Source organism: Urocitellus parryii, chromosome 3 (genome assembly GCF_045843805.1).
Source record: "Urocitellus parryii isolate mUroPar1 chromosome 3, mUroPar1.hap1, whole genome shotgun sequence".
Taxonomy (NCBI): Eukaryota; Metazoa; Chordata; class Mammalia; order Rodentia; family Sciuridae; genus Urocitellus; species Urocitellus parryii.
In genome coordinates, this window is record NC_135533.1 from 116,666,471 (window position 1) to 116,679,369 (window position 12,899).

At 50.0% G+C, this 12,899-nt stretch overlaps 1 protein-coding gene across 4 annotated transcripts in view; it reads left to right on the forward strand.

Moving 5' to 3' along the window:
* The window catches only part of Osbp2 (oxysterol binding protein 2), a 182,865-nt gene that overhangs the window by 138,010 nt on the left and 31,956 nt on the right, over positions 1–12,899 (forward strand). The gene's annotated exons all lie outside the window — the stretch shown is intronic.

Sequence of the window (12,899 nt, forward strand, 5' to 3'; positions counted from 1 at the left end):
TCTGATTAGATCACAGATCAGGTGGGGAACAGGTAGGACTGGTTGGGGATTAGAGGCCAACCATAGAGGCTGGTGCAGACTGAGGCAGGCCCTGGAAGAGGCTCACTACTGTCTAGAAACCAGCCAACCTGGGAGGCTAGTGCCTCTGGGAGGTGTCCACTGTACTAGGACACAGGTAGGTTCCTGGTCTCAACTCAGTGGTTTGAATATCCTTCTCATTGGGTCAGAGGAAGGGGAAGGAACCCAAGCACTTCAGGTTTTACCCACTCCTTGCCTGTTACATAGGATGACTCAGTCCACACCAAGAAATTGGGCTACAGCATCATGGCCAGCTTCCCAGGCATGGCTGGCCCAGCATCTGTCCCTGCTGCATTTGCCTTAGGATGGGCTGGGGACAACCCTGCCAAAGTCCTGGCCTGAGCTGACTTCTCTCTATCTTGCAGAGAGGCTCAAACCTGGATGTGAGAGGGTGATAGAGTCTAGATGGACTGGAAAGGTTCAGCTTCCCACATTGCTGTGACCAGGTTGAGCCCCTCTGTTTCTTCAGGGAGACCCCATGGGAACCCTGTTGAGGTGAAGCTGTAGGTGGGCTGAAATCTCTGCTGGACAGAGAGGCTGTGGGTGGTGGATTGTCTTCAGCGTCACAGCAGATGCCATAAATGGAGCACATGCCTCTATTTTTATGCTCCCTCTCTGCGCCTATGTTTACTTTCCTGGAGGTGGGCCCAGCTGCTCGGGGCCATCCATCATCCTGAGGACAACCAAGGACTGTGCAGTTCCAGGTCATGGCCTTCTGCTGAGGAGGAAGGTACCCTTGCTTCATGGGTAGCCTGTCTTTCACTTCTATGCCCACAATTTTCACCCTTTAATTTGCTCATGGCTTTGACACATGTACCCTGGCTCCCTCCAGTGAGAGGGCCACAGGAAGGAGGCAAGTGTCTTTGTCCTCCAAGATTTGTACTCCTGGTCTCCATCTAGCCCAGGGGTTCCAGGAAGCATTTTTCCTTGAAAAGATAAGAGATTTAGCTTGATGCCATCTTTCAGTTTCCTGTTTATCAAATGAAGTTTCTACCCCTGCTGCTTAGTGAAATGGACACAAAGTGACTACTATGCAGGCCCAGGAGCTCCAGCTGTTGGGCCCTACCTCAGACTTGGTAATAGGTGTGAGGGTGCCTATCCTGCACCCCCTCTCCTGGAGAAGTTGTCAGAGAGGATGGGTGTGGCCTCACCTGTTTCCCACAATGCCCTCATCTGACCCTGTTTCTGTCTCCAGTGGGAGAGAAGAGGGATGGCCCACAAAGAGTGCCCAAGGATTAATTGAGACCACAGTGGAGCCCTGACTGGTATTTTCCATCTACCTACAAGGGCTGTTCAGTTCATTATTTATCATTATCTGATTTTCCATCAGATTAGATCCCATAGCCCTTCTAGTGTCCTCAGGGTTGAGTAGCTCAGAGCCTCTGTCCCTTGCCTCCTTGAAAGGAGTGGCATCATTCATCCATTTTCCTAAAGGGTGTTTTGATTATATTTTTCGTGTTTTCACCAACACACACACACACACACACACACACACACACACACTTCTTTTTTCAGAACCTCATGTGTAGGGCTAGTGTTCCCATGGGCCCCCTCTTTGGAAGGCAGACCTGTTATTCTTTTTTTTTTTTTTTAAGAGAGAGAATTTTTTCAATATTTATTTTTTAGTTTTTGGCAGATACAACATCTTTGTTTGTATGTGGTGCTGAGGATCTAACCCGGGCCGCATGCATGCCAGGCGAGCGCGCCACTGCTTGAGCCACATCCCCAGCCCCAGACCCGTTATTCTTCCAGGTTCCCCAGTCAGGAGGAGTGGGCAGTGCCTCAGAGGGTCTGCCCATTCCCATAGCCCTAGGTGGCTCCCTGTCACATGTGAGGCCTCATGCTCTGCTGGCTCCCTGCTTCCTTCTCTCACTACTGCTCACCCGTCTCACCTCTGTCCTAGGCTGCCGCTTCCTTCCTGTCCTTGAAGCAGCATACCCGTCCTGTGCCACTTGTCACCACATCCCAGCTCTTTCAAGGTTCCACCCCCAGCTTGAAGTCATCTCCTACCCCAGCTCTGTCTAAGCCCATCCCTGTCCTGTCACTGGTCTCAGGATCCTCATTCTCTTGAAAGTTCCTAGAGGACCTCTCAGGCTCCCTCTCACTGTCTAAGTTGGGAAAATTATTGGCAGCTATAACTTGGGGTGAAATGGGACCTCCTTGAGGGCTGGGGACCTAAAGGCCAGTATTAACCCCAAGCAGGATTCGCCTCCCTGCCTGCCCACCCACTCTTGGCCAGGTTGGAGGACACCAGCAGGGGCCTCCAGGGCCAATAGGAGTGGCAGGAGCTACCAGGCTGCATAACAATCACACACCAATCCCAGCTCTGCCACTTAGAAAACTCAGGCCCCACCTCAGACTTGGTAATAGGTGTAAGGGTGCCTATCCTGCACCCCTCTTCTGGACAAGTTGTCAGAGAGGCTGGGTGTGGCCAGCCTTGGGTGCACTCCTTAAATCTCTGCACTACCCTTGCCTCTAAGGGTGATACTTAATGGAAAAATGTGTAATTCATGGAATTGCACAGCATATGGAAGCACAGGGGAAACAGCCACTGGGCAACTTCATTGTCAATACAGTGAAGTCACTTGACATCCTCTCAGACTCCCACCTCAAGGCACGTTTCTGTCTCCGTTATCAGCATCCGGCTGATTGGATTCTATGATCAAGCCTGAGCAGCTTAACAAAGCTCCCAAAATCTAAATTAAAGTCACCAAAGCTGCTGTAATTGAATGTTGGAGCGCTAACGATGAAGATTGGAATTGGCTATTTTCTGCCAAGGATGCCGCGCCCTCGCATTTTCTCCCTTGAAACTGACACCCACTGTGTTTGCTTCTCTGCAGAGGCCCTTGGTGGGGTGTCTCTTTGCACAGCCAGACTGGGAAAAACAGGATGCATGCCCTGCTCAAAATCCAAAGCACTCTGGATGGAATGAACTCTGCCGCAGGGGGCTGGAGCCCTAGGATGGGAGCCCTGGAGACAAGTGGCTGCTCAGAGAACAAGACCATGGACTGGAAAGCTGCCAGGGCTCAGGGACAAGGACTTGCCCCTTCCCTGTCTTGCATGTTTAGATTCAGTTCTGCAGAGAGGGACAACAGTACCCATCCCATCTATCCAGGGAAGCACTGTTGGTGAGGGTTGATCCTGCTGGTGACTGGTCTCAGCTCTGGGTTCAGTGGCCCTCATGCTGCACTGACTCAGGAACCCTATCATGGTAGTGCAGGGATAGTGACTTCCTTTTCCCACAAGGACCCTGCCCAGATTCTGGGGATGCAGAGATGAGCAAGTGATGAACTTTGTTCTCAAAGAAGCTACCACATTCTTTTTAAATATTTGGAAGCCACAAATATCATTCCAGTTGGCCAGAGACTGTTGCAGGGGGCCAGTGCTGGGAGTCCATGGGAAGGAACCTGAGGGCTCAGGGTGCTAACTCAGTTGAAGTGACTCATACTGGGCCTTTGAAGAGAAGAAAAGAAATCTCAGCAATGGGATACACTATGGCAGTGCAGAAGTGAGAAAGTGATTGAGTATGCACTGAGCCAATGTTCCACATATGGCATCAGGCTTGGCTGAGGAGCCAAGGAGGAGAAAGGGCCTGGGACTGCTGTGAACACTGTGCCAAGGATTTCCGGGCATGGGGGGAAGTGGGTATCCCTGCCTTGTTGACACCCTGAGGTGGACGAGTAGTCCTGTGCCTCTGTCATAGCCCATCTTGGCAGCATTCCCCCAAGACTTCTCCCGTCCATTGCTGGGTGTGGATGCAGTGGGAGCCATGAACTGAGGCCCGTTCCCTCAAGGCTACTCGCATTTCCAACCACTGTGTATGTGTCGGAGGGTCCCAACTGGTTGTCATGTGCTTTGACCCCAAGGAATTTGTGGACTGGTGAGGACAAAGCCAGGCTTCCCACAGTGAAACAAACAAGAGGCAGTACAAAACAGGGTGGCCACAGAGCTTCTGCATGTCACTTCCCTGTGCCCCTCCCCCAGACCAATCTGCACAGCTTTTTGGTTTCTTGGTTTCAAAGAACTGCCCACAACAGGGCATCACCACTGAGAAATTTGATCCATTTTCTTCCAAAATGAAAAAAGCTCTGTTTCTAAAAATAGCCCACCTGGCTCCCCTGTTACCATGGCAACTCGTCCTTCCTAGGCGCCTCCTGAGGAAAGATGGCCAGGGGGTTCCTCAGCTAGACCAGGTCATTAAAGGGGCTAAGAAGAGACCTGAGTACTCAGCAGGGGCCACAATAAACAGGGCCTCCCTCTGGTTCTGACCTCTGATTTGAAGTAAGAGGCAGTTCTATGCAAACGTGAGTGTGCCTTTGCAAGGCAACAGAGGGCTCAGTGGGCCAGAGATGCAGGCTCTGGCTTATATCACATCCCAGTGCTACAGTAGCCATAGGTTGGGTACTTAACTTCCTCCCTAGAGGAGGTAAATTAATATCTCCAGCGTAGGGACAGGCACACTTAACCCAGGCCATGTAGGACCACCAGGCTCTGCCCAGGATACCACCTCCCCTGCATAGGGCCTGAACAGAATGGTGTATACACACCAGGCTTTCCAGGAAGTCCAGAGGGACTTGTGAGGTCTTTTGCCCAAAAAGGGGTCTCAGTGGTCAACTAGAGCATGCAGACACGGCTCCCCAGGACAGTGAGTTAAACCTTAATTACTAGCCATAGAGTAAGAATGTGACAGGTATTTAGCTCAGCCCCAGCAACTCCAAGTGCTGGCCAAATAAAATGGCCCCCAAAGATGTTCATGTCCCAATTCCCAGAAACTGTTGCTATATTACCTTATATGGCAAAAGGGACTTTGCAGATATGGTTAAGTTATGGATCTTGAGATGTGGGGAATTATCCAGGTCCCTATAAAAGGCAGGAGGGGTAGAGAGATTAGAAGATTCTGCTCTGCTGGCTTTGAAGAAGGAGGAAGGGGCCTTCAGCCAAGGAATAAGGGCAGCCTCCATAAGCTAGAAAGGGTGAACTTTCTCTTTTGGAACTTTCAGAAGGGGTGCAGTCCTGCCACCACTTTGATTTTAAGACCTCTGACTTCCAGAAGTATAAGATGATAAAAGTGTTGTTTTAAGCCATTGTGTTAACTTCCTAAGCTACCATAATGTAGTAAATTACCACAAAATGGTGTCTTAAAACAACAGGAATTTATTCTCTTGTAGTTCTGGAGGCAATGGGCCTAAAATCAAGATGTCTCATGCCTTTCTCTTAGATTCTGGTGTTGGCAGGAATCTTAGCATTCCTTGGCTTGTGGACATATCATTTCAATCTCTCTCTGTATCCTTACATGTTCTCTTCTTATAAGGACAGCAGTCACATTGGATTACGGGGCCATAGTATTCCAGTATGACTTCATCTTAACTAATTGCATTTGTATCAGCCCCTCCAAATAAGGTCACACTCTGAAGTTCCAGGAAGGTTGTGAATTTGGTCACAGCCAGCCCTATACATACTCTAGAGGGTTGAAAACTCATAAAGGAAGCTTCTCATGGATGGAAGGTCACTGCCGCACACTGATAGCCCCACCGAAATCATCAGAGAAGTCGCATCCATTGCCTTATAACTCATTGGTAACCTGAGTTTTATGGATTTATGAATTCATTTTTCTGTGTAGCTGGTTAAAGTTGATGGGTATTTCAGGAATCCGTGCTTCCCTAGGGATGGCAATGTCAGTCATGTCTTTGAATGGGTAGGAACATGTCTCTCTTGGTCATTTACACCACACGGTCCCACCATCCAAGAGTGGGCCTAAGCCTCATTTCCCAGCTCTGTGCCTGACTTGAAGGCTGAGGTCCATTATTCTTTCTTTGCTCCACAGTCTGTGTGCAGTGTGCCTTGTTGCTTTAGCCAGGATGCCCAGGATCACCACTGGCAGAGAAAAGTACACGGAGACTCAGGCCCAAGTTCCCACCATCAATGGGAAGTTGCTTGAATGGAAAGACAATGACCCTCACTGACCCTGAGTTGTCTCTGGGGAAGAGCAAGGTCTTTCCTACCTTTCCTGCTTGGATATCCTTATTTCAGAAGTCATATTCTTTGAAGGAGTCAAGAAGCTCACTGGGATCCTGGTTAATCACTTTTCTGAGTGTTTGCCCTGAACATTAGAAGTATGCCAGGACCAGCAGCACACAGGCAGCAGGCCATGGAAGATCTGGAGAAATCCATACAGAAGGTCAGAAAGATCATACTGGTAACCCTGCTGGGAAATGATTGGCCCTTTCCAGAGCAGGAGGAAGAGGTGGTAGAAGCCCCTGATCTTGCTCTTCATCTTGCTCCCTCCAACTCTCAAGTCCTCCCTCCATCAACTCTCAGTTTTGATTCCCTGAGTCACCATACTCCCCTGTGAGCAACAGCTTTATAGGCCCAAGATCTTGGACAGCAGTAGGTGGATATGATCTACTGTTATTGGGTTGCCCGGCAATCTCAACCCAGATGCCCTCTATGCTGAGCCTCAGCCTTTCTGCCAGAGTGAGGACATGGGTGATAGGGTGTACAGCCCCCAATGCAAATATTCTAGCTCTAGCCTCTTCCTGGCCAAGTTAATGGTCTGGGATGGAGAATGAGATGACGGGCCAATAGAGAAGGGAATTGCTATTCAGGGAAGCAAGTGGACAGGCCCTGACCTGAAGTCACTGTAGCTTCAGATATGCCTAATATGCCTGTCCCAGTTTGCAGCTTATTTCTCAGGCCAGGTTCCTAGAGATTCTGCCAGTGTGGTCTGCAGTGAGACAAGAACTGGATGAAATGGCTAGGAGAGATGTGGTAGGGAGCTGTGGTCCTAAAGCAGGGCCACATGGGCTAGGACCCCAGGTCTCTCACTTGTATGCTGTAGGACCATCCCACTCCAAACCTCAGTTTCCCAGCTCTCTCCCTTATAAAATGAGGATACTCTCTAGGAGATAGTTTTTGTCCAGTGCTTTAAAAAATTCTGGCACCTTGTGTAAGCCTCGATGCTACTACAGTCACTGTGATTGTCATTGCTACCTATTGTGAGGTTCTGTCATCTTGCCCAACTGCTTCAGTGCTGACCTGTGGGAAGCTGCCTCTTCCAAAGCTTGCTTTTGGAGTTTCTGGGACCCAGGTTGGGTCTGGGTACAGTTTACCCAGCACTTCCCAGAAGTACCAGGCACATGCAAAGCAAGTCAGTGGCCCAAATGAATGAGGCACAGTGACTGCCTGCAGCACATTCAGCAGAAGTGGACAGGAAGCAGGTGGAGAAGGGACACCACGGGACTAGAAGAAAATACTATGCACCCTAGAAAGTGAGAGAGGCATGCCTCAGACCAACCAGAGGGTATGAGCATTGAGAACAGGCCTGATAGACTGGAAAAGATCCTTCCGAACAAAGGGTGAGTGACAGATGTACTTCATGCTTCTCTGACTGGCCCCTTGCTCCCAGCTGCTGCCCGGCAAAGGCAGTCTCTCCCTGCCTTCTTCCTCCAGTCCCCAGCCCACTCCCAGGAGGTCCCTGCAGGGTGGGAAGGTAAGACATAGCATCTCTATACATCTCTCTTTGTGGTTGCAGACCTGAGCTCTGCCCCCCCCCAGCACTCCCCATGAGCCTGCTGTTAGTACACAGCATGTGATCAGAGGCCAGCAGCCCACCCCCTGGGGTGACAGAGAGCAGACACATGGAGCAGTGACTTTTGCTGACCTTCTTCTACTACTCCCCTTCCAGGGGAACTAGCAGGACATCAGGATCACCTTCCCAGGGACCCAGTTTCTGAGCCATCAACAAATGTGTCATAGCCACTTGGAAAGAGCTTTCTGGGTCAGAGAAGGGGCTCAGCAGGGGCTGGTACCACGGCTCCAACACCTGACCTTAGCCAAGCTCCTTTCTGTCTTCTGGGTATCAATTTTCCCTTTGAAAACAAAGGTGTCCTGAATGAAAGAGGCCTGGCCTAATTTGTCCATGATCTGGAGGGAGTTCAGGGGCTACGCTGCCCTTTTGGGTTTGGCATGATCATTTCAGGAGTGAATGTCACTGACAGCTCAGGATTCAGCTGGGACACTTGCTACCAGACTCTACCCTTGATTTGGCTAGCAGTGACTATGGTGAAAATGGGAGAAATGAGTAATAGAGAAGGTAATAGGGGCTCGGCGCTGTGCCAGCCAGTCCGGGCCCATGTGCTGCACAGGACCCAGCTCAGCTCCATCACCCTTGTCCTGCTAATCCTCCTCACTGTTGGATAGTTGTCCCTTATCCAAGGGTCAGTGCCTGTCTCCCTGCAAACTCCACAGTTCTGAACAGAGACAGACAGCAGGGAACAAAATGATTTCTATGTCACAGATACTGCAGGAGAAGCCCAGAGAAGTAGGTAACTCCAAAGCCAGAAAACCTTCCTCCCTAGGAGGATTGTAAGTGACCTGAGCCATCTTCATTCCAATGGGGGAATATAATAGAAGCAGCTCTGAATCCTGTCCTCCCTATCTGGGGATTTGTGTGCATCAGCAAGAAGGGCTGTGACTGCTGCCTGGGCCGAGCCCACCTGAGGGCTAGAGGGTTGAGGAGGGGCCAGGTCTCCTGGCTGGCCAGGAAATGATAAGGCTCTTGGCAGTCTGATGAGGACACCACAGTAGGGGTGGGGTTGCCTGGGCTTTACACCTAGCCTGGGGCTCCAGAGTCAGTGGCCTTCTCTTCACTCCTACATCCATTCCTTGGAGAACAGGACAGCTCAGGCTCTAGAAGGGATAGGGGACATTTTTCTGATGCTCTCCATAGTAGCTCTGAGATAGGTAGGGCTGACTGATGGTACCTGTGACTGTGGGCCTAAGGCCATCTCACCACCCAGCCAGTCTCCCTCTCAGCAGCAGCCCTTCAGGAAAATGCCACTTTCCCAGCTCCCTATCCTTGGCTTATTCATGGGATCTTTTCCAGAGGTGCCACCTGCCAGGGATCTGCTGGTTCATTCCCACATGCATTTGGGGCCATGCCCCATCCTGCACTGCATCCGGGGTGATGAAACCTTTTTCTTCTCAGAAGTGTCCAAATAGACCTCCTGCTTCCATTGTTTCTTAAAAGGACTGGCATTCTCTGGAAGGTTAGTGGAGAGGCAGTGCATTCAGGATGCCATTGGTGGTGATAGTTCCAACTTATGCAGACCACCCAGCCCATAGATCCTTCTCAGACTGGTGAGATGGGGGTTGGAGCCCTTGCTATGCACCTGAGAAACAGATACTTAAAAGGGAGATAGACGCATGAAAGCAGCAGAGCAGAATGCGAGCTGAGAACCGGAGCCTTCAAGCATCCCCTTCCTACTTCCTCATTTTTATACCTCCACAGGGCAGCGTGACATGGCCTGCTTTTGAGCATGTTTGGGGACTTTCCAGAGTGGTTGGGAGGGCTGCTTTGTGAACCCAGCCCCATGGGGGTGACTTTGACCTGGCCCTAGATCTCTTTGCTATCTTGCTCCTCTTCTTGTATTAGTGCACTTGCAAAATTTCTGTTGAATTTTATGTTAGTGGGTAGTTTAGCATTTTCTGTGTTGATGCTCTTAGTTTTCTTTGTAATAATCAGATACTTGTTGTCTCTCCAGGGTACTCTATATCCCTGAGTATTTTTCCCAGTGAAATGTGAGAACAGAGAGGGTCTAGGGGTCATGAAAACTTGAGAACCCTGAGGCCATAAGCTTGAGAACTGCAGCCCTAAATAACTTCATACATCCAAGTGTTTTCTTTGCTCTGGAATAAATTCCCTCCCAGTAGAGATCCTCATAAGAGAAGAAGTGGGGGATGGGAGCCACAAAGTTATTTTCATGACTCTTGTTGGCTGTTTGTGAGATTGTCCTTCAGAAAGCATAAACTAACAATGCCGGTCTTTTTCCTAATCTGAGGACTGTCACATTAAATAGATTTTATTTGTGCCCCTAACACCGTCAGCTCTCCCTATTCATTGGTCCCAAATCTGAGGATTCAACCAAACACAGATTAAAACTATTTGGAAATAATAAGTATCTAGACATGATTTAAAGTATAAGGAGGATCCGTTTAGGTTGTACCCAAATACCATGCCATTTTGAATAAGGAACTTGAGCATTCTTGGATTTTGGTATCTTCGGGGGTTCTGGAAGCAGTCCACTAAAGATACCAAGAGATAATTATTTTATTTATCTTTCCAATGTGGGTTTCCTCATTGTGAGGTTCCCTTACTTGGACCTGAAACTTCTGGACTCAGTGTGGCCAGAGGTCACCTTCCTAGAGAACATTGTTTTAGTTCTGAGTCTGCTCAGGCTGACATGGGTCACACCATCATGCATTTGAACAACCTTAGTCTTGCTGTTGGAATGTGGGGCGTAGGTGCCACCACCCCCACTCCAGGGATGGCAGGTATGCAGGAATTGTATAGGAGTATGGCCTGTACTAGTCATGGCCTTGGAGCTGGGTGGGGCTACTGTCCATGTGTATGGCTGGTTTCAGGGTCCTCTCTGCCCAAGTCCAGTCCTTCTGTTTTCTCCAGCCCCTGACCTCATGTGGCCACCCTGGCCTTGGCCCTACATATCTTTGGCTTCTCTATCCCTCTAGTCTGTCCACTATGCCACCTGCCGCCCATCTCATCTTTCCCACAGACTGCTGCTTATGTCACACACTCTCTTTTGCCGAGGGATAAGGGACCAGACCCCTGGGTTTGTGCCAGAGACCCTTCACCATCTCCCTCTCCAGCCTGCTTTATCTCTGTGCCCTATCCCTCCCACCTGCTTTATCCACAGATCCTGCCCTCCTGTGTGTGACATGCTAGTCAGCTGCCAAGAACCAACAGGCCCCCAATCATTTGTTCTTTCACTCTCCCCCTCATTCCACCCTTCCTCATTTTCCTGATCTCACTGCCCCTCTGGGAAGGACTCTTCCTGCCCATCTCTGTAAATGGACTGTGCTGGTCAGTAATCACTGACCCTGGTTCTTCCTGTCCTGCCTCCAACACAGCCAGCTACATGACAGCAGAACAAGCATGTTATCGTGTCTCTGGGAACCTGAACTTGGACGTTGAGAGCTGTTTCCAAAGGTATACCATTTAACAACAAGTTAAATAGAAGTATGGAGCCTCCTGATCTGCCACAGGGGACGATGCTCCGTTAAATACTTGCATCTGTCCTCCTCTCGTTCGAAGAATCAGAAGTCACATTCAGGCTGACCTACAGCCAGACCTGATCCTATGTGGCTCTTCTGGCGTAGAGTCAGTGGCTGTTCTACTTGGTTGTTGGCTGGTCATTCTGGTTGTTAGGCTGGGAAGGTGGCAATATATCTCAGTGATGGGAGGTCACAGGAACCCAGGCTCTGATGCCAGAGTCCCCTCACCTCATAGCCCTGGCAATTTCTATGCACCTTTCTGCCCGAGGCCTACCTTGCTGGGTCACCACATGCATTACCTGAGGCAGCACCCTCCTTAAGGCCTGGCACTCAGAAAGATTGAGTACACATCAGTTGGTGGAGCATTTCTGAGGTCAGAGAGGAAGCCATACTGGCAGACAGTCCTGGATTCAGTTCACTGCTCTTACCCTTAGCAGCTGAGTCCTAAGTCTGTGGCTTGGCCACTTGGAACCTATATTTTATTGCCTGTGTGGAGGGAAAAGCTGCCATCTACTGACCTCCATTGTGAGCTTCAGAATGTCTTTGGATAAAGTGGGTGGCCCAGCACATGCGGTTTCCCAATGCTGGGCCACTCTGAGGTTGAGATTGGGCTGCTTGGTAGGGAGGCTCCCTGCCCCCTGCCTGGATGCTGGCCCAAGTTCTCTGTGGCCAGCAGGGGAAGATGTGCATTAGACACTCTCCCTTACTTGGGGCCCATGGAGCTGGCTGGCTTGGTTCTGCCATGGGCTCACAGTGCACTTGGAACAGCAACTTAGCCTTGTCTACCGACACGCACCTTCCCTGCCATGAGCAGAAATCTGTTCTCTCAAAATATGCATTTATTTTTTAAATTTTTATTTAATTTTATATCTTAGATTACAGATTTCTTTCTTCTGAAAAAAAAATAACCTTGCTGATAATTTCTGAAATAAGAGATTTCAAAAACTTCTCAGCAGATACAGCTCTGGGACTCACAGGCTGCTGTCAGCCTCTTGGTTATCCTGTCCCAAGCATTTAGGCAGCAGCAGGGCCCCAGGCCAGTTGCCCTCAGAGGCCCCCATGGCCCATCAGCTCCTGGCTAGTAGGAAGAGGAGCAATGATGGTTCCTGAGCAGCTGCCCTGAGAGGTGAGAGGGAGGGTGGGAGTGGAGACAGAGGGCTGCCTGGCCCCTTGCATGGAGGCCCCAACAAGGGGTGGAGGAGATGTAAGCTCCAGTGTGAAGAGGGAACTAGTGAGATGGCCTGGGCATGACTTCACCTCTGAGAGCACTAGTTGCTTTGTGTGTCCCCTGGGGATACTTCAGTCCCTACTTTTAGCCAGTGTCTGCACACAGAAGTCATTCCATAAGCAAGTGGCCGTCTTCTTCAGGAGAGCTGGGTGCAAATCTGCAGGAAGATGGGCCAGGGCAGATGTGTGAGGAGACAGGGAGCAGGTATTTTCTATTGTAGCCTGAACTGGGGGTGACTTTGAAGAAGGGAACAGTATTGGATTATGTCTCAAAGGGATGAATGGGGTGAGACCCCAAAGAAGTAGAGGAGGTATAAGGCTCCTGGTGGTAGAGACATAGGGTGAAAGTCCCAAACAAGCTCAAGCATTTGCAGGGAGCAGGAGGCAGTTGGGTGTGACTGAGGAATAGGTAGGTCTGGAGCAGAGAAAGCAAGTTTGGGAAAGAAGGTATCAGTCAGCCTGGATGGGCCTGCAAGGTCAGGAAAGGAGTTTTGGCTTTGTTCTGAGGATATCTGTGCCCACTG